The 22500-nt window shown below is 43.8% G+C and overlaps 1 protein-coding gene across 8 annotated transcripts in view; it reads left to right on the top strand.

Annotated features, from left to right (window-relative positions):
* The window catches only part of LOC143030265 (NAD(+) hydrolase sarm1-like), a 722505-nt gene that overhangs the window by 587097 nt on the left and 112908 nt on the right, over positions 1-22500 (top strand). Inside the window, exon 1 of one of the 8 annotated variants that reach the window (XM_076198175.1) lies at positions 22307-22500. This exon is cut by the window's right edge and continues 218 nt beyond it. The exons of the other annotated variants lie outside the window; for them this stretch is intronic. The gene's annotated coding sequence lies outside the window, so the exon portion shown is untranslated. Of the gene's footprint in view, positions 1-22306 lie in introns of those variants that run through there. 8 annotated transcript variants of the gene reach the window in all.

Raw genomic sequence — 22500 nt, 5'->3', positions numbered from 1 at the left:
ATCAAGATAGTTCACCTTCTCCATGCGTATCGGCCAGTACAAAATGACGAAAGTATGTCACTCCAGTGTAGAAAGGGGCAGCCTGTCCTCCACAGTATCTGTTGCAATAACACCTTCCACGTCTCGAGGGCCATCGTGACTGGCATCATCCTTAATGGTTCTCTTCCCCCCCCCTCACCTCCACCATCTCTTCCTTCACCTTCATCATTCCATCATCCTCCCTGAGACCATCACCATCGCTTGACCGACTGGAAGACAACATTAAGGCCCCAATCCCTGACTCTCCCTTCTTCGTCTGAACCATTTCCAGTCCCCAACATTCCAGCCAATTCCAGAAGTGTCGCTTCTTCACCCCTTCTCGTACCGGATTGCAGTTCTGCCAGACTCTTCTGTCTGTCTCCGCGGCATTCCCTACACTGAGTAACTCCTCCTTTAATTGTGCCTAGAACCGAATCCTTTCATTCATCTTCGCAGGACCACCACGGGGTTTCTGGGTTAGGTAATGGATTCTCCCTTGCAATTACTCCGATATCGCTCTCTGTGTTCTGCCCTCACCCTCACCCTCACTGAAGGGATCCCACGGAGACCAAGGGATTAGACAGAACAAAAGGATAACTTAACCCTTACCAGTCAAGGTTCTAAGGTGAATAAAGTTGTCTAATATCAGCCGGGACAGAATTCTGAATGACCCAGTTAGGATATCCAACACTTTAAAGGGTTCGGGTAAGAAGTTGTTCCTGAAACATGGTCGGGAAAGCAGCTGAGAAGAGCCACTGACTGCAACATTAAACGGAGATAACATGAACGATGCGCATATGTTGCCACAATGGAGAACGATAAAAAAAGTTGTGGTTTTAGTTACTTGTTCTACATTCGAATTCGCCATCCGACTATTCCACACGCACGCACATGCACGCACGCACACACACAGACACACACAGACACACACACACACACACACACACACACACACACACACACGCATACACACACATACGCATACACACACATACGCACACACGCACGCGCACGCACACACAAACATATACACACACACACACACACACACGCATACACACACATACGCACACACACACATACGCACACACGCACGCGCACACACACACACACACACACACACACACACACACACACACACACACACACACACACACGCATGTACACACCTACAAACACACACACACACACACACGCATGTACACACCTACAAACACACACACACACACACACATACACACACACACACATACACACACGCACACACACATACACACACACATACACACACACACACGCACACACACACACACGCTGACTCACTCCCGACGTCATCAACAGTGTCAATTTCCTTACAACCAGCGAGTGGCCACATGTAGCGCGCCAACATCTCCATGAACGTCCCCTCACTCCCGAATCATTTATTTGAAGCAGCCACCACAGACCCATTAGCAGTTTCACCAATTCATTAGCCCACCAGTGGCTGAGATTTAGGTTAGACGTATTCAACATATAATGTCTTTCCTCAGGCAGTTTCTTTCCGGTGATGGAAGACTGCACAACCTGAGGGTATTCGAATTAGCACAGAAGCCTCGTCCAGTCTTGGTGTTCACATCGATAGAGTAAAAGCGTATAGCGTTAACCAGAAGAGAGTTTGCCATGGATCAATCCCACTGTATCCGCTTGTTGACGGAGGTGGGTATGTGATGTGATCAGGTCAAACTGCTGCATAAGCGAACGATGATTGAAGGACCTTGAATGCTGAGTTGGTAGCGAGTGTGTGGCCTTGTTCTAACTTCGTTTGCGATGTTGACGCATTCCAGCGCTCTGCGATCTCACGGCGTGGCACAGCAAAGATTGTCGAAGGTCTCACCACTCAGGGTCTCCCACCGTGTGCTTATGCATTACAAAATGGACTCTACATCCAAACTAGCACAAAATACCTCGCGACTCTCTACCTCAGATGGAGCCTATATAGATACTAAGTGTTTTGGTAATTATTAAATAATCATTCTTGAAAAAAATGTATATTTCTACTGGCCTTACCTGTTCCCGAGTACCCTAGAATTCGTTGGCTTGTAATAGGGGAGGAAGATGTTGCACCACAAAAACTAACGTCATTATCCCTGCCTGTGTCATACCGCCATCGTCACTATGGACCTCAACAGTGTTATTCATCGACGCCCACACTTCCATAGAACGGCCACATCCTCAACCTACCTCCTCCACCTTCACCCTTTGGTCCTTACCTCCACTCAACCTCCACGACCGTCTTCATTTCATCTCCATCATCACTAACAGCATCAATGTCACTTCCACCACCAGCGGCCTATCTTTTCTGCCAGTGTGATGCGGTGCGACGCCTGGTAGCCTGCTTGGCAGCTGAATCCACGTGCACACGCGCACACACTCGCACACGTACACACACACGCTCGCACATATACACGCACACACACACGCACACACACACACACGTACACACACACGTGCACACACACACACACTCGCGCACACACACAGAGGCAGACAGGCACGGGCAGACAGAAAGGCAGACAGATACTATGAAACTATGCATACCAAGATCAAATAGAGTTTGTTAAGGAAGATGGTTGCTGTGGTGTGGGTGGTCACTTTGGTCACGATCACTCCACTGGACCATACCGGGACTCAACGAATGGCTCCATAGAGCGACAGCGGCGGCGGCGGCGGCGGCGCCGGAGGAACAGAAAATTTCATTGGAAATAAATGCCACCTCTGTTCTTCAAGACAATGTCGCACCGAAAAGGTGGAGTCCTAGAGGTATCAATGAGAGATTTAAGGAGGACAACAGAATAGAGGGGTAGCAAAAGTTATATGATTAGTATTTTATTTTGAATGGAAATTAGCTTCCAATCATGAAAGAATGCTGCAAGAGTGGTCCGTACGGAAGTCACCAAAATCCCTTGGATATTAACTCCATATAACTTAAACAGTCATTGTCCTATACAGGGAGAAGGAAGAGGAGGAGGAGGAGGAAGGGGAGAGGGAGGAGACGAGGAGCCGGATGCCGAGAGCGCAGCCAGCGATAAATCCCGAAGTGGAAGTAGATTCAGCGGTTGTGATAGAAAAAAAGAGAATGTAGTTGCCAAGGTCGTAAAGTGTAATAAAGGCGTAGACTTGTCTTAATCCGTTGCTACACGTGTCAAGTCGAGCCATTACCTTGTGCGAGAATGAATGTTGCGTCCTAATCCGTCGCCTCTGAAAAAGATCTTTGGTTGCAGATCTCAGCCAAGAGTTGCCCGTTTGGGCCAAGTTAGCGAAAGCATCGCAGGATACTATTCACGGCGGCGTGTTTGTTGTTGTTGTTGTTGTTGTTGTTGTTGTTACTGTTGTTATTGTTACTGTTGTTGTTGTTATTGTTGCTGTTGTTGAGCTACCCTCAGTTTTCATTTAATTAAGTACGAATGCAACGAATGAAACTGATCTCCCGGTGGTGTAGAAGGTTGAAAAACGAAAACAAAAATTCCCCGAACTGAGGTGCTTTTCCTGTTAGGGAGGAGGTCTCTTCGGACAGGATCTCCGGTATCAGAAGGAGAAGGGGAGGAAGAGAAGGAAAATAAGTATGTTATCGGTAATGTCCAGCGCTTCTGTCTTTAGGGACAATATTGCACCGAAAAGATAGAGTCAGAGAGGTGGTATAGGTGAGATTCAAAGATGTTATTCAACTATACCAATTAATTTATTTATTTATTTTAATTGTTATTTACATTGTTATAGTTTTAATTTATTATTAATATTTTTTTTTTTTTTTTTTTTTTTTTTTTTTTTTTTTCCATCCGACCTAGATATGGATCAAAAGGTCTCCTGTCGGCATGCTTTGCCTTTGTAATCCTTTGTAATCCTTTGTGAAAAGAGGTATAGTAGATGTGTAGTAATCAACACTTTTTTTCGAGTGGTGAAAAGTCTCCAAACATAAAGTAATGTTGCTTTACTTTTCCGTTTGGATGTCGCTGAAGTCCCTAAATCATTGACTGCATAAAACTTGTGTAATCAAAACCCTACATCGGGTAAAGCGAAGGGGAGGGAAAGAGAAAGGAAGGGTGAAGGGAAGTGAGGTACGGAAGTTAATTTCGGGTCTCCAAGTGAGAGTGTATGATATCCTTGAACAGAGATGATTTTTGCGCCGCTAACAAAAGAGCTTCTTCTCTGCCTAAGGTCGCACAAAGGAAGCAGAGGGAACGTGGTTTGCAGAGCTGGATAAGAAAAGTCTTCCTCGTTGAGAATGTTTTGCTCTCGGGATAGGAAGGGGCTGTGTCACGACGTGTGTATCGGACTGAAGGACACTAACGGCAGGACTCAGGTTAGGGAATGGTGTTTGCGTAACAGAACGTCAAGAGTGGGCATGGTAACTACGGTGTTGTGTTGTGTGTGTGTATGTGTGTGTGTATGTGTGTGCGTGTGTGTGTGTGTGTGTGTGTGTGTGTGTGTAGGTATGTGTGTGTGTAGGTGTGTGTGTGTGTAGGTATGGTGTAGTGTGGCTTGGTGCGTGTGTGTGTGTGTGTGTGTGTGTGTGTGTGTGTGTGTGTGTGTGTGTTTATGAATCTGTGTATATGTTCGTGTGTGTGTTTGTGTATGTGTGTATGTTCGTGTGTGTGTTTATGTCTATGTGTTTGTGGGTGTGGGTGTATTTGTGTGTATGCATATGTATGTGTGTGTGCACGCATGTGTCAGTCTGTGTGTCTGAACTTGCGTACTTAGCTGTATATATGTATCGGTGGGACCAATGATGAGTACATACAAGTGGTGGTCCTGCAAGGTAGACATTAGGAAGAATCTTTGCCTTCAGCCTTTAAAAGTCGTTAACACCTTCACTTCCCTCCAGAGGTTGCTACCCGGTCTCCGGGCTGGACCCAAGATTTCTGTCTGTCAACTTCAACTGCATTTCAACCACCTTTTCACACAACGAGATTTGACAGCCGACGACTGCTCCCCTCCTATTCCCACTATTATATGTGAAAGACAAAAAATTACCCGTTCCAGTGAAAACAGACAAAAGTCCAACATTTCTGACTATAGTGTTATGCCTAAGATCCCGGGACCGTTGGTAAGCGTTGAGGGTCTGCGGGTTTCAAGTCAGTGAAACTCGAGGCAATAATTATCATTTTGTAGCAGTAAATAAGTAACACACAGTGGCAAGGGCATATACGAATAAAGGAGATGAGGAGAAGGAGTGTAGGTTGGACGTAAGGAACTCGGAGAAGAACGTGAAAGGTAGAAAGAGGAAAGTTGGGAAGGTCGAAATTCGATTAATCCACTCTCCAATGTATTTCAATTAATATGTTTCCTGAAGGAAAGGAGTATCTGTCTTGGTACCAAGAATGTTCCTGGGATCCAAAAATAACAATGTTTTTCAGGATCCCAGAAGTTTCGTTGCTTTTCTTCTTATTCTTAGTCGTCCTCATCCTCCTCTTCCTTCTGCTTTTGCTCCTCTTCTCCGTTCCTCCTGCTCTTCTTCCTACCTTTCTTTCTCCTTCTTCTCTTCCACCAGCACCATCATAATCTTCTCCAACACCACCTTCCTCCCCTCTACGACCTCCTCATCCTTCTCCTCCCCCACCATATCCTCCTCCTCCACATTTTCTTCCTCCACCTCCTCTTCCTCCTTCCTCCTCCTACTCTTCCACCTGCCCCTCCTACTCTTCCTCTCGCACCTCCTACTATTTCTCCCGACCCCTCCTCCCTATCCTACCATCTCTTTTTTCTTCCCTTTCCTCTTCCTCCTTCTTCTTCTCTCCCTACTTTCCATTCTTTTCCACATCACTACAATCTTTGACGTTTTTCATTAAGCAATGACGGAAAGAGAAAGTGGCCCGGATGAGTAATGTCATTCACGGAACGAGAGAGTGCCACCTCATATTTAATTGTTGGTTCTCCACACAATTTATCATGACGACGACTGTTTGGGGATTTTCTATCAGTGTCTCGACTAGTAAGTCTGTTTCGATCGTGTTTCTTAATGATGCGGACCCTCGTTCGAGTGCAACAGTTCTCAATAACATATATTTGCCGCCCTAGAAGTTCGAAATGACTGTACAGGTGACAACCAAAGCGACCTCTAGCTTTATGTCCTCTTTATTTTCAGTGAAGGGATGAACGACTAGAAGTTCAGTGTTGGGACCGTTAGGTCTCCCAAGCGATGACGCATTGGGAAAGGACAACCTATCACGACTTTCATATCCTCCAAGCAACAGGTGTCGGTCGGTAGAGGGAGGGAAGGAGGGGCTGAGAGAGGACTGCGGTTTCGCCAATGAAAGTGTAGCGACGATGCTACTGTGAGAAGAGAAAGAGGTTTGGTGAGTTCGTCTCCTTTATCAAGGTATAACCGAACTGATTTTATTTATTTATTTAGCTTGTATTGAGTCTTAGCGGCCTCCGCCGATTAAGGGAATGTCTTTTAATTAAAATGTGCCTTGTAGCTTGGCTGGGTTAATGATTAGGGCATGATGTAGATGGGTGTAGCATGGATTCCATTGAAAGGGGTTTCTTGGAGGTACTAGCAGGTGTGTTTTGCAGAGGCCAGGAGCCGATATATATACTTAGTGGGTTAGACCGGGCCAAGCAGGGTCGTATTGTCATGGGGAGGTGTGTGTGGCTGGCGCGTCAGGTCTAGCCGCGTGGGCGATAGAGACAACGTGTGCTCCACGCCACGTGGTTTGTACAAGAGGAAGGCTAAACGCATGTGGATTTGAGTAAAGTGGTAAAGACATGTACTCTCACGCACACTATTGCTCGCGCGCGCCCACACACACACACGCACATGTACACATACACATGCACATTCCTACTTATAGTTCTGCACGCACTCTTTCTAAAAATACCTTTCTTTTTCGTTTTGCATTCACGTGTATTGATCTCAGGCTTCAATGCATCTCTGTTATACCCTCCTCATTTTATTTCACTTTTGCCCTCTATAACATGGCTCCCATTTCTTTATTCTCTCTATTCATTTGTGTTTGCATCTGTATATAAAGTATGTAGTTGTATAGTGCACACACCCCAACGCGCGCGTGGACACACACACACACACACACACACACACACACACACACACACACACACACACACACACAAATGGCTTGATGGTGTAGTCGTACCGAGGTCGCCTGCTAAGTCAGCAGTCTTGAGGTTGATCCCTGCCGGAGCTTAGGGTGCATGAGTGTGTGTGTGCATGCGTGCGTGCATACGTGTGTGCGTTTGTGTGATTTTTTTGTGGTCACAGGATTGCCCTTATGCTGGGCCATGTTTGAGCTCTAAGCCCTCATTCGTGAGGGTAAATGCTGCCAATCATGTGTCCAACGCTTGGTCCAAGACCATTGTGAATTACACACACACACACACACATATACACGCACACATACGTACACACACATATACACAGCTACAGAAGAGACCTGAAAAAGAACAGCTTCCCACACAGTGATAGATATCTGGAACAAATTGGACGAAAAAATAATGTGTGCAAACACAGTACAAGAATTTAAGAACAAACTTGATCTTGCGAGATACAAAAACGGGTCACCACGAGCATAGCTCCCCTTCCTGTAAAATACAACTAGGTAAATACACATACACATACATACGAGTATAAACCCACACGTAAACACACACATTCACATACACATTCGCACACACACACACACACACACACACACACACACACACACACACACACACACACACACACACACACACACACACACACACACATTCACGTACACATTCGCACAAACACACACACACATACACAAACACACACACACACACATAAGCACTCACACACTCGAGACCTCTAGAATAGAAGTCCAGTCTGCTTTCCACACTCTTTTTGATAATCTTTCTTCATTCATTCTTACCATATGCCCAAACCATCCCAATAATCTTTCAACAGCTCTATCTGCAACTCCCTTTCTATCCTCGCTCTCTTCCGCATTTCTCTATTTCTCACGCTATCCAACCATGTAACCCCCACCATACTTTTCAGACACTTCATCTGAAGCACATTTAAGTTTTTCCTTTCCACTTCTAAAAAAAAAAAAAAAGACACGAGGAAAGAGCTTATAATTGGTCGACAAAATTGAAAATTTATTTTAGAATAAGTAGACATGCGCACTCACGAACACGTATACAAGAATTTATTTGCATGCACATTTATGCATATTGTGTTAGGATAACTTTTTGACTTATACATGTAAATGAAAACATGAAAATAGAGTGAATACCCTCAACACTTCAAATTTTGGTATGATAATTTAAGAAATTGAGCCAGATAATGAAGAGTGTATGAAATACAACAAGTATGTGGTATAAAGATCTAGTCTGGTCGATGTTAAATGAAAATACTGAACATTAAATCCGCGGCAGAACCACTTACCTTGAGTCAATGCCCTCATAAAGCCAGGCGGGGTAACACTGCTCCCCTTTGCAACCTCCTCCACTAGCACATTAACCCTTTTTACTGCTTTACTACCAACCCTGCTATCACGCCATTACCCACGCTTTACGAGAAAGGAGGCCTCCCGTTGGTCATTATATGTAGCCAAATCTCCCCACAGGCGGGGTGGGCGAACATTTTGTTGTAGCCACCCGGCCCTGTCCAGACCATACCAGACCAGATCAGACCAGGGCGATGGTCTTGCGCGACTTTGGAGCCCACAGCCAAACATGACAGGGGCGCGGCTGAGTCGACTGCGCCACCTCTTGGTGTGGCCTGGCGGCCGACTTCCTCATTGCTATCCCCACTCAAGTTAATAGTCGGTGCACTACCAGCAACATCCCCTAGGACCTTCGCACTCACGACATCACAGCAGTCATGTACTCATAGCATTTTTTAGGTAAATGTGCAACAGGTACATATTTAGGTACAAAAACACCAATGGACAATTATGGAAGGAATCGCTAGTAACAGCGATGTAATTAAAAAAAGATAATCAACCCTGCCATCACGACCAGGATGTAATTCAAATAATCAACCCGGCCGTCGCGAGCTTCGAACATGTATCTATGTACAACTTCAGAGAGGTGGATACCCGTAGAAGGAGTGGGAGATTGCCTCTCGACGTGACGTGCCATACTCCTGACCCTGTGGGCAACATAACCAAGCACCTCCAGGCGCACACGCCCTCACCCTCTCTATTCACTAAACAGCAAAAGAAGGAGAAAGAGGAAGAGGAAGAGGAGGCAAAACATCCTAATATATTCACATAAGACGCGCTGGGAGGCACCTCCTTCGAGATGACTTTGCAGAAGCTTTTCCTTTTAGTATAAGGTATGTATGACCAGGCTTCAGTCAAGAATGAGCATATGAATCAGCTACCGCATTGAGAGTTAGAAGGGGAGGGGAGCCGCATGCCTCTTCCTCTTCCTCTTCAATTCTGCTGGGGATGTTTTCAGCCAACAGCTGAACGACCGCTTGGAGCCTTTCTAGTTTCGTGTCCCATTGAATTTACGACCACATCGAAACTGTTGCTCAGTATACTAACATTATCATAACGTATCTCGTCAGGGCTAATTTTTTTCCTGTTTATCTTCTTTGTTTCTTTTTTGTTTCTTCTTCACCTTCTTCATCGTTTTTGTCTTTACTTGTTTTTCTTCGTCGTCTTCTTTGTCATTATCATTATCTTCTTCATTGTTGTCTTCATCACTTCATATTCTTCGTTTTCTTCACTTTCTTCACCTTCTTGTTATTCTTCTTTTTCATCTCCCTCTTCTCCTTCATCTCCATTTTATGCTTCATCTCTTCTTCCTCTTCGTCCTATTCTTCGTCTTCTTTTTCGTCTTCTCCTTCTTCGTCTTCTTCTTCTTCCTCTTCATCTTCTTCGCCTTCCTCTTCGTCTTCTTATTCTTCGTCTTCTTCTTCTTCTTCTTCTTTTTCTTCTTCTTCTTCTTCTTCTTCTTCTTCTTCGTCTTTGTCTTCTTCGTCTTTTTCGTCTTTGTCTTCGTCGTCTTCTTCGTCTTTTTCTTCGTCGTCTTCTTAGTCGTCGCCTTTTTCGTCTTTCTCTTTAGTTTTCTTCTTCGTGTTCGCGTTCATTTTTTCTTCTTCGTCTTCGTCTTTTTCATTCATTTTTCTTCTTCGTGTTCGCCTTCATTTTTTCTTCTTCGTCTTCATCGTCTTCATTTATTTTCCTTCTTCTCCATCTACTTTTCTCCTTTTTTGACAGCACTGGAAGGGCTAATTAGTTGACGTTAGCCAGAAAAATATAAATAACGTCACCCTATCAGAGGTTTTAGTGGAATGGATATTAGCCCCGGAACATCCAAAGGACTTGCTAATCTCGACGAAATTATCCACCGGAGCTTGAATGGAATGGCAAAAGCTTCTTTAACGGGCAAAGAATGAAAAGTGGTTTCGTAAATTTAGCACCTGCGGACCGCTGAAAATCTCGCTAAACGCCCGCTGTGATCCATTGCTACGTTGTGATGTTTACTGCCAGCATAAAGTCTCATCTATCACGTGTTCATGACATTAATCCCGCTCAGTCAGTCAGGAAGAGTTCCACACCCAAGTATATCATATGCTTAGCCAAAGTTGACCAAACGTTTGTGATTGAACTTCAAGTATTTTCCATGTATGACCTAAGATGCGAATGAAGGTAGCTTTCATAATGTTTTGATTAGTTGGCGGGATAGTTAAGCAAGAACCGTCCTTCAACCACTGTGTCAACAAGAAAGGCACTGGAAAATATATAAAAACTAAGCCATTAAATATTTCTGGAACCTTTCTGCTGCCACACGACCCATGCATGTAGATTAATGCAGGAACCACGGCCAACCACCGCCACTTTAAGCACAATTACCGCCCTATTAGTCTTTTTTGACTCCACATTATCGACGCCACCTCCGCTTGAACCGACGCACGACGCCCGAAGACGGAACACCACATTAGGAAGCCGCTTATAGCGGAGAGAGGAAAAGGGTTTTCAAACTGTACGAGAGCTTTCGGAGTCTTACGCGCTGGGAAAACAGAAGAAACATGAGGTGTTGCTGATGAAAACAGGCAAATGGACAAACTGTTTAGTTGTTGGTTGTGTTATTGGAGGAAAGAAGTCTCAACCCTTTAAAGTCACAGCAAACAAGTGTTTTTTTTTTCTGGTTTCATTTGACGGTTTTATTCAGCTCTTGGATTACCATCAGCTTTATAAAATGCAAGTTTACCTCGACCTAATTCTTTTATGGTTCAGAGTGAATTTTTGGTATTTTTTTTCAAAATTAATGGAGAAAGATACCTAGAATGCGAAATGTGTGATGTCGATGAAGGTTATGGTAGAGGAGAAAATGGGACGTGTGGTGTGGGAGGAGGAGGAGAAGGAGGAGGAAGACGAGGTTGTTGTAAATAAGGATGCAGGATTTGATGAGACCTAGAGAAGGCGGTGGTGAACAAGAAAGAGGTGATAGTTATGCTGAGATGATCATGGGCCTTAAGGTTTGTTGTAGTTATTTTCTTCCTGTTGTTCCTCTTTTGTATATTCTGTACTCAAACTCTACCCATAGTATTGTGTATCAGGCGTCAGGTGGGAAGGGGTGAGACAGGTTCTTTTGCATAGATCGTAGTACTAGTATGAATATTGATGTCGGTTACCTTGATGTTAATTCTCTAAATCAGTGGTTCTTAACCTTTTTTGGCAGCGACCCAAAATTTTGCACAAATCAAGCATCGCGACCCAAAATTTTGCACAAATTAAGCATCGCGACCCAAGCCGACAAATAAATTTTCTGCTTTGGAGTTTTTATTTAATCATGGTCTGCTTAGAATCCTAAAACTAGGCATCATGTATTTTAATTATTACAGTATATAATTATAATATATTTGTAGTGGGAAAATAATTATTTTCTGCAAACCCTTAGCGACCCAATAAAATGGCTTGGCGACCCAAATTTGGGTCGCGACCCAGGGGTTAAGAACCACTGCTCTAAATAAAGGATCAATCTCAACAGATACCTTATTAAGTTAATGAATATGATTTTGGTATAGATTAGTATGCTTATGCTAGGTCAAATGCACCGCACGGTTCAACATTAAATGTGTTTACTAGCCATGGTAGGATATGTTACAAATTAGATGAGGCTATTTCTAAAACAAATAATCTTCTTAAAGTTGTTATTAAACAAGGATATTCAATTATTAGGTTACAAAATCATCTTGTGACTTGGTGCACATGTATGCAGACATGTAAATACATGTTTGTGTTTCATAGTCACTTGTGAATGTGTGTACGTATGTATGTATGTATGTTTATATGCGTGTATGGGTGTATAAGTACGTATAAAGATTATATGTGTATTATATGTGCGCATGTATATAAATATGCATATATTTATGCATATAGAGTACATTAGGATGGTTTCAGTAAGGGTTTTGTTTCGTCGGTCTAACTGATGTTTATGTTGTTGCCGATTTATGTGATTTACAAATTATATAATCTAATGCACCGCAGAGAATATTGCAATCTGAAGCAATGCAATGTGTGGACTAGCATCCTTGAACCAAGACTTGATTAAATTTTTCAAGCCGTAGTGCTCTATGAAAACAAACGAATAATACGAGAAAAAAAAAATTATAATCTCCAGGTTCTGAACTCCACTAGGAACTGGATGCACAGGTTTTTCTTAATGTAAGGATACACTAACGAAGTTGCTAACCAGAAGCTCCTCATTATTATCTTCTCCTGTAGATGTTATCAAACACGGAAGGCTCAAGGAAGCAAGGAATTGACCTCAAAACGGATATGACCTTTTACTTACTCGTATCCATTTCCAAGGTCAGCAGAGACCCTGATTAATATAGAGAAGACAGACGAATGTTGTTACATCGACTACTGCGACAGTATCGGCAGTTGGGATTTTGAGTGTCACACGGAGTGGCAGAGATCATATATATGCGTTTGTCTTCTTCAAAAAATTTGGGTAACCCACGTTAATGCATGAAGCGCAAACTATCTTGTATACATTGCAAACATAGTCTCAATTAACATGTCTTAATTAAACGCGGTTAGTAGGAAACTCGGAGAACTGTTTGGTCAACGTTATGTATATTGATGTACGTCCTCAGAGACCTCAGCGAGGAGGCCGTTGTCATATTTTTATTTATCATGCTTTATATTGTTTTATTCATATATGTCTTTACTCGTTTTTATCCATTTATTCAGTTATTCGTTTATCTTATTAATGTACTAATTTATTTATTCGTTCATCTATTTATTCATCCGTTCGTTCATTTACTTTCCACATAACCAACCTAACCAAGCCTTACCTCCTCCTCCTCATCTTCTTCTCCCTCAGTCCTCTTTCTCCTCCGCCACCACCTCCTCTTCGTCCTCTCCTCTTCCTCCACTTCCCACTCCTCCTCCTACTCCTATTTCTCCCCCTCCCCTCTTCTCCTTCCCCTCCTCCTCCTCCCCCTCCCTCTCCTCTTCCTCCTCTTCCCCGTCCTCCTCCTTCTCTCTCATTCCTCCTCCTCCTACCCCCTACCCACTCCCTTTTCCCATCTCCTCTTCCTCTTCATCCTTCTCCTCCTCCTCCTGCTCTTCCTCCCCTTCCTCTTCCTCCTTATCTTCTTCCTTTTCTTCCTCCTCCTACTCCTCCTTTTCCTCTTCCTTTTCTTCCTCCTCCTCTTCCTCTTTACCTCTTCCTTCCCCCTCCTCCTCCGCCGTAGCCTCCTCTTCCCCCTGATATTTCTTCCTCCTGTTCCTCCTGCTCACCGAAACATTAATTCATACGATTTGTCTTTGCGTAATATTGACTAATTTTAGGCACATTAGCACCCATGACTAAATAGAATTGTCTGGTATTGACCAGAATAGAATCTGTAGAGAGTAATTCTGCAGCAAAGGGATCATAAATGCCCGTGGATACTTGTAATATTTTTTGTATTCTCTGTGGTTCTCTGTTGTACTTTGATTTGTAGTTTCTGTTTTTCTTTCTATCTCATTCTATGTTCCTGAAATTAACATGCTTGCCATTGTATGCACCCCACAATATGTTCATATTCATTATTTGGAAGAGCCGTGGATGCAACATATCCTTGTACAACAGAACATATAATATTAAATCAAAAGAATGTCTTAAATCTTTCCGGGAGGACTTATGATTGCATGCCATTGGTCAGAACTAGAGGGATAACTTTTGTGTTGATACACACATCATAAGTTGTTTATGTTTGGCCTGCAGTTCAGGTTGTAGAGTAGAAGGACCTGGCATCCCCCTCAGACACGTGAAGTACAACCTGTGCGCGGAAGGAGAATTGTCCTATATAAGGGAAGGAGGTGTACTTAATTACGATAGTTAGGCGGAGCAGTTCTGGCCTCGTTCTTAAACTGAACCTGTGTGGTGAAAGTTGGTGAGCGTAAATAGTGCGACAGAAAACCACAAGAAGAAGAAGAAGAAGAAGCTGTGCCAATCGAAGGTTCCCGGGTGACCTTGATTCCACAGGTGGTTGGTTGCATGCACGGCCCGCAAACGGTCGAGCTTAGCTATTCAGTACACATCCCACGTGTTAGATTTCGAGCACTCGATGCCGATGCTGTTGCTCCTCTGCTAACCTTGCTTAGCAGTGAATTGGTTGTACGGAGTAGAGTAGTAATAAACGTAGCAGTACAAATTCCGTTCGTATACGTGATTTTCCCCCCGGAAGTACTATGTATTGTACGTGATCTTTCACCCACAATATTACTGTATTCGGTAAATTACTATAAAGATGTAAAGTTATGTTACAAAAGTAATATTTCATTCATCTTCTTTGAAGTTTGCTTTTGTCAGAGGGCCCTGTACCTCTCATATGTAAATTCGATTTTTCTCTTAGTACATTCCAAACTTCACCACCTACTGCATCATCTCATTCACCTTTTGTTTTTCCACTGAACCCTTTCCGCTTCTCACTGTGTCCAAGGGGTTTCGGCGTTAGAAAAAGAGTCTGATTAACCTTCTCTTCTTCATATCCAAAGTATCTGTTTCCTACAGCAACCTATTGCTGTGGCTGTAACTGAGTGATAGACATGGCTGAGCTCCACTTGGTCAAGATGTTGGATTCATTGCAAACCAGGTTACTTCGTCTGGATGAGCTTCTGCCAAGTCACTGTATGTTGAAAGGATAAGAAGAGAGGTGTCATACATACTTAAGGCAGTGGTCGTGTGGTAGCTCTTACACCGAGTGATTTATTCTATTTAGGAGGAGGATCCATCATAGTTATTCATTAGTCAATTTATTGAGTCTTTTGTAAGAGTCCCGCGGATAGATCACGTGGAAAAAAAACTGGATAGATCACGTGGAGAAAAAATATTTTAACGCTATGTTGCTTTAATACTGAGCAGCGTAAAAATGTGTTCTTTGTCTTTTGTATGGGGTGTACGATGAAAGCCAATTGTATGTTGCTACTGCTTCAGTTTAGGGTGGTGACTTGATTGGAGGTGAGCGAGTTTTCACTGAAACCTTTGTTGTCCTGCATGTCATCAACACTGAATGAATTATGTTTATTAGATGCATTATTTTTCTTTTTTTGTCAATGCGTTCACTCCTGCTTGTGCCATCGACCGATCCGAGGATGTCTCTGGCCTACACATGTTCTGTGTAAGTAGTTCCAATACTTTAATAAATTCCTATTTTGGTTCCAGATATTTATATCTTTCTTTTATGGAATTGCATTCAAGCTAGGCAACCCAAGTCCTAGTCAGATAAACAAAGTTTATATACAATTGCATAAAGAGCCCTTCTTTTTTGCAAAAAAAAAAAAAAAATTGTGGTCTAAATATCCATTATATGTATGAGGTTAACCATCCTTGGAGTATATATTCGTGGATATAAGCATGTGCTTGCCTGCATTACGATCAAGACTGTGTTCATATTTTACGAAATTAATTTTTTTATATATCGGTCTTTGCTTTTATTCTGACGTCTTTATGTGGGTGTGGGTGTGCAATATCATGTGTATCATCGTATGCGTGTGTGTGTGTGTGTGTGTGTGTGTGTGTGTGTGTGTGTGTGTGTGTGTGTGTGTGTGTGTGTGTGTGTGTGTATGTGTGCACGTTTCCTCGTGTATGTAAGCACATGAAGTCATGCCCGTTTGACCTTGGTCCGCATGGGTGAGGGCGGTCATGCGTAGTAGTTTATGCGCTCATCAATGTATTCGCGTCTTCCTGCAATCGAGTGACACGGTTAAAAACTTTTTATGATGAGCATTTTGATGTAACCAGACAGTCTATGCTTTCCACCTTATTAGTACACTTGTATTTTCGTGCACATCGTGAATTTGCGTTATGTGTGTGTGTGTGTGTGTGTGTGTGTGTGTGTGTGTGTGCGTGTGTGTGTGTGTGCGTGCGTGCGTGTCTTTGTGTGGGTGGGTGTGGGGGTGCTTTATACACTCCTTATTTAGTGTTTCTGTGCATGTGTGTATACCTGTATTTGGTTGTATGCTCATGTTCTTTTGAGACCAACGAAGGGTAGGTGTGGGGAAAGATGTATTTACAAGTCACAAGTGCATAGTAACACCAACACATACCAAGTCAACCTTAGGAAAAAAAAAAAAAAAAAAATCTTATAAAATCCTGGGAGAAGATATTCATAGGATTTCTATGATGAGGATCACTCATGCATTTTTCCTAAAAATGACGCAATCTTTGACAGCTCCTGCGAGGGTGAAGAGCACCTCCTGGGCTTCAAGTTTGCGGTCAGCTTTCTTTTCGTGGCCTCTGTTCTCCTGGTAGCGTTACTTGGAGTTTACGGTGTTTTATCTATTCTTGGTGGCGTTTGTCAACATGGCTTATGTAATAGGTCGCCGTTCGCGGCCGCCTCCGTTGTCGGTTCCCATGGTTTCCTTAATTAATGAAGAATGGACACACAGACGCCTGCGCTCTTTTGGTCCCATCTCCCCTAAGACGGACTTTTTATTTTATTTTAATCCATCCAAGACCAGACGATTTTATTCAGCTGAGGGGCGAACTCGAAGAAAATGGGAATTAACTTAATGAGACTCTTTGGTCTCAAACTCATCCTTTCGACCGAATTAAATAGTCTTGTTTTGTTCTGAACGAAGGTCTACGAGATAGGTCAACGCAACGAAAGGATTAAATATTGTTGGTTCTTACCCTTTGTGAGAAACTACTCAAGTTCAGTATCCTTGTAGTTGAGTTGCTGTGATTACTCATGTCAACGTAATTTTTCTCTGCATGAGGATCTAGAAAGAAGGGCCGTAAATCTATTCGTTAGTTTAATAAAAGAAAATACAAAACGTCTTAGAGTACAGGACCTACAATTTTTTTCTCTAAATAGATATGTTTACATGTGTGAAATAATCTTATAAAGCTTCAAAATATATAAATTCTATTTATACATTATTTGTAATTATCCTCCATAATATATTAATAATATTGTTATCATTATTAGTAATAATAATATTATTATTATAATATTAATTACATCCTGTATAATACATTATCTTAAACACGTCATATAAAGGAAGATTTTGGACGCAAGGCTGAGTTGGAACCTCTGTGTACGCGTACAAACCTAATGTTTCACGCTCATCCTCAGAGCCTTTTCTTCCTCCTCCTCCTCCTCCTCTTACACTTAACCAGTCCGTCGAGGTGACGTCATTGTTCCGGTGGCGTCATACATGCTATGACGTCACCTGTTTCTGGATGATTCGCGCTCGCAGCAGCAGCAGCCGAGGAGAGGGAAGGGCACTGGCGATGATTATTACGCTGTGATGAACGTTTGTGCATAAATGGGAATGAGATACCCAGGGATGACGTACTTACGCACGCACACACACACACACACACACACACACACACACACACACACACACACACACACACACACACACACACACACACACACACACACACACACACACACACACACACACACACACAAATATATGGGGGTGGGCGCGTGTGTGTAAAATCACAACACAATAGACCCACAGCTCTGGCCATATATGACCTCTTAGCTATCATCTTGGAGGATAATATCTGCCGATCCCAAGTCCAGCACATGGTCCAAGACTATCGTGAATCACGCACTCGTGTGCGCGCGCCTACGGGTGTGTGTGTGTGTGTGTGTGTGTGTGTGTGTGTGTGTGTGTGTGTGTGTATTTACCTAGTTGTATTTTGCGGGAAGGGGAGCTATGCTCGTGGTGTCCCGCCATTGTATCTCGCAGTGTCTAGATTGCTTTTAAACTCATGAATGGTTTTTGCGCATACTATTTCATTATCCAGTTTGTTCCAAGTGTCCACAACTCTATGTGGAAAACTGTTTTTCTTCAGTTCTCTTCTATAGCTATGTTTTTTCTTTCTTTCCATGTCCTCTTGTGTTTCTCTTGTCCCAGTTAAGTAAGTCCTCTCTATCAAGTATCTCTGTGCCTTTCATGATTCTGTAGATGGCCAATAGGTCACCTCTCTCTCTTCTTTGCTCCAGTGTCGGTAACTCCAGTTTAGCCAATCTCTCCTCGTATGATAGGTTTCCAAGTGCAGGTGCCATTTTTGTAGCTGCTCTTTGGATTCTTTCTATTTTCTTTATATTCTTTTTGGTACTGGGGGACCACAATGTCGTCGCATACTCTAGTCTAGGCCTTATCAATGTAACCAATATTTTTTTTATCATGTCTTCGTCCAAGTATGCAAATGTCACTTTTATTGATCTTAGCAAGTTGTAAGTTTCCCCGACAATTTTGTTAATCTGTTTATCATAGGACAAGTCGTTCGTGATAATTACTCCCAAATCTTTTTCGGATCCTACTTTCTTTATTTCCTTGGTTCCAATTGTATATTTTCCTGATATTCTGTTTTTGCTTTTTCCAAACTCCATTATGCTACACTTCTTAGTATTAAAGTCCACTTCCCATTTCTGACTCCAGTTCCTTACCCTATTTAGGTCTTCTTGCAGTACTTCACAGTCCTTATCAGTTTCTACTTTCCTTAACAGTTTGGCGTCGTCAGCAAAGAAGCTCATGTAACAGTTCACGTCCTCGTCCATGTCATTCATATAGATAGCAAACATTATTGGTGCCAGTACAGATCCTTGCGGTACTCCACTGATCACCTCATTCCAATCTGAATATTTTTCTCTGAGCACTACTCTCATCTTTCTACCAGTCAGGAAGTCCTCCATCCATTTTTGTAGGTTTCCTTGTATTCCTCCTATGTGTTCCAGTTTTTTTTAGTAATTTTCTGTGTGGTACTTTGTCAAAGACTTTTTGCAAGTCTAGGAATGCACAATCAGCCCATCCATTTCTTTCTTGCACTTTCTATTAGCCTTGAGTAAAAGCATATTAAGTGTGTGTGTGTGTGTGTCTGTGCAGATATATTTGTGTATGCATAAATGTACATGGAGGAAGCTGATTACGTGATTGTTTATGCTGTCGAGCTTGTACAAGTATGGTGTTCGTATTTACTCCCAGTAGTTTCATGAAACACCATCGCAAGGCGGGAACGTCTCATATCTCGGAGGGGAGCAGAAACTATGCAATGCTTCGGTCATCTTGTCTACACTAGTTATTGTGTATATCACAGGAAGAGGAGGGGTAGGAGGAGGAAAAGGAGGAAGAGAGGAGGAGGTAGGAAAACAGAATATCGCCGCTTCTGCCTAAGATGGCACAGCGTCACGAGTAGCGACAGCCAGCCAGCCAACAGCCGCCTGCCCTTGACTCACGGGCAAATGCCAGAGGTCACGTTAACCCATGCATAACGTTAGGTCAGTTCTTTGCAGACTTCTTTTTTTTTCTGACTACCTAGAGCCGACGGTAATAATCTAGCCAAGAAGAGAGACCTTAGGACATCTTATGGACTGTTTATTATTAATAAAATTTCAGAAGTAGTACTAGCGAGATGAATTATCCTTTTTCATCAAGGAATCTTCCCATTCCCTCATTTCCCCTACTATCCCAGGGCTCCTTTCAACTTCACTGAATATTCTAGTACATAATTGTACACTCTAGAATGTAGTGTGTGTCCCTGTGACAGTTAGTGACAGATAAGTGTTGAACGGGAATTCCGTTACTTACTTGCGTGGCTTCGCTTCCAACGGTGCCTTGCAGGATTCTGAATTTCGTCCTGCATCGAAAACACCAAGCCGAAGAGCTCCGTTTTCTGTGCCCTCTGCTGTCTGATTCTGCTGACATGTCCTGCTGGTGTGGGACGAAGGGAATCTGTTCTGTGCTTTCTCTCTCACACACGTACGCACGCATGCAAGCATACGTATGTTCACGGTTAGTTGTATCTGATCCCAAATCGTCTTTTTTGTTATTTTTGAATACCTGCTGGCATGTGCTTTGGTGCATGTGTGGGAGAGAGGCCCGGGTTTGCGCGGGTGGATGGGGGCGGGGTTGCATGGACCACGCAATTAGTACCCAACATACTGAATTACGAGTATACAGGGCTGCTGCATGCCTCGTCCTGCTATTTATAGTCTCCAACATCAACCTGCCGCTACACCGTCGCGTCGGTGCCGCAGCAACTGTTGACGTCAGCATGTCACTGGAGCACGCGAAAACCACACGCAGCAGAAGTCGAGGTGTTAGTGCTTTCCTAACGCAGTGTTACACCCTTGACACTGACTTTGTCTTCGAGCTCCGGCTGGTGTTCGACCTTGCCTCCGTCCGTCAGTACGTCCGTCCGTCCGTCCATCAATCATGTGATCGAAATACCGAAAGCCAGGGTTGTTGGCATCTCCGCAGGTGGCTGGCTCCCGCGCGCCATCCCAGTCACTTAACTTCTCTAATAGTTCTCATGACCGTAGGGTGGTGATGGGCGTGTCTTGAAACTGTTAATCACAATACTAAAAAGAAAAGAAGAAAAAAAAGCTCACTGACATATTGCACAAGTGTACTGATGTGTGTGTGTGTGTGTGTGTGTGTGTATGTGTGTGTGTGTGTGTATGTGCGCGGGTGTATGTGTGCGCGTGTGTGTTTGTGTGTTGTCTGCCGTGATGTCACAGTTGGGCTCCTCCCTACGTATATGACGTCACGATAGGGAGGAGTTACCCGCGCTGTCAGTCGTATACTAATATTACAAATGTTGACAGTTAATAGATACATTTAGAATTTGGAGGTTAGTAGACAACACATGTACTTATTTCTGGTCCCCTTTCTAACAAGATGACGAGGCAATGGGCTTAAGTTGTCGATTAATATATGTCGTAATTATTTCAATAACTGGCCTCTGTGGCATCAACATTTTGCCTGAGTCACACTGGCTACGAACGGATCGGTTTGAGATCTGTGAGGTTCCGCGTTGGATTAGTTATTTACTTGGAACTAGTTTTAATCCTCATCAGAATCCATATCCGTCCCAAGTGGCTGTATGGTGGTTTCTCTAGAGGTAGGTAACGAGGTCATCCGGCCCAACGGCGCCCCAAGAGAACAAGGAAGGCCCCTGACGGTGCAGAAGTGCAAAGCCGACGCCACGTTGCAAGGATGCGAACGACAAGCGGGTGTTAGTGCCCATACCCACCTTGTCCTGATCCGTATTGTAGGGGACGGGAGGGGGCAGGGGACACTGAAACGTCTTCGTGGGTACTCTCGAGACGTGACACTTCTCATCTGACATAAATCGACGTCCACTCGGACCCACGAAATTCACATACAACATCTCATCGCTTACGTCTCTTCCTCAACTTCTCTCTCATCCCTCCCGCTTCGTCATTGAGTCATCCCCTCTCGCTCCATCACTCCCTCCTCGCGGTCTTCTCGCTCCTCCCCTCCTCCTCCTCCTTATCCTCCTTTCCCACCTCCTCCTCCTACTCCTCCTCCTCCACCGCTACCAGCAGAGCAGAGCCAGCAGCAGCAGTAAGTTCCTGTACAGTGTTCCCAGAAGTTAGTTGGGTGGGATGTGTTCAGCGTGGGTGCCGGGGAAGCGAAGCATAAATCTGCGCTACTTTCGTGTGTGTCGTCCTGTGTTGTGTGTTGTATCATACCGGAGGTTGCACCGTGGGCCATACTACTTCATCAGTCAGGAAAACGGAGCCTTTGACTGTCACTAGTGGGGCTTGCTCAAGCCGTGGCACGGGCACAGCGAGCTGCAAAATAACGCCGGAGTGCACTGATGGCCGTGACGGCCAAGCGGTGGGTCTTACGACGGTGGTTGCGGCAGTCAGTGTTGTTGTGACAGAACATCATAGTTGTCGTGGCATACACTTACGACATCCACTTCCTCATAAACACCAAAGCCGTTATAACGACCTACTAAGTGTGGTTGAAGACAAAATAGACGGAGGGAGAGAGGAACCTGCAGGTTCTTCGTCCAATGACCACAAACAACCTCTTTTGGACCCTGACGTCTCCCAAGAAAATCTGTGGTGCCGCTGCCGCCTGTGTGAAGGGCTCCCCTGGCAATGGGCGCCCCTCCCGGAAACAGGTCTTTCGCCTCACGAGCGAGCACGTGTTGACGGCCCCAAGGGCACGTCGCCTTGCAACCCCTAAGGAGTTTGTAAGGAGTCGGACTTCAACCTTAACTAGA

This window comes from Oratosquilla oratoria, chromosome 1, assembly GCF_046742065.1.
Source record: "Oratosquilla oratoria isolate Oo_2021 chromosome 1, ASM4674206v1, whole genome shotgun sequence".
Classification (NCBI taxonomy): domain Eukaryota; kingdom Metazoa; phylum Arthropoda; class Malacostraca; order Stomatopoda; family Squillidae; genus Oratosquilla; species Oratosquilla oratoria.
The sequence above is the reverse complement of the archived record's forward strand: the minus strand, read 5'-3'. Positions and strand labels throughout refer to the sequence as shown.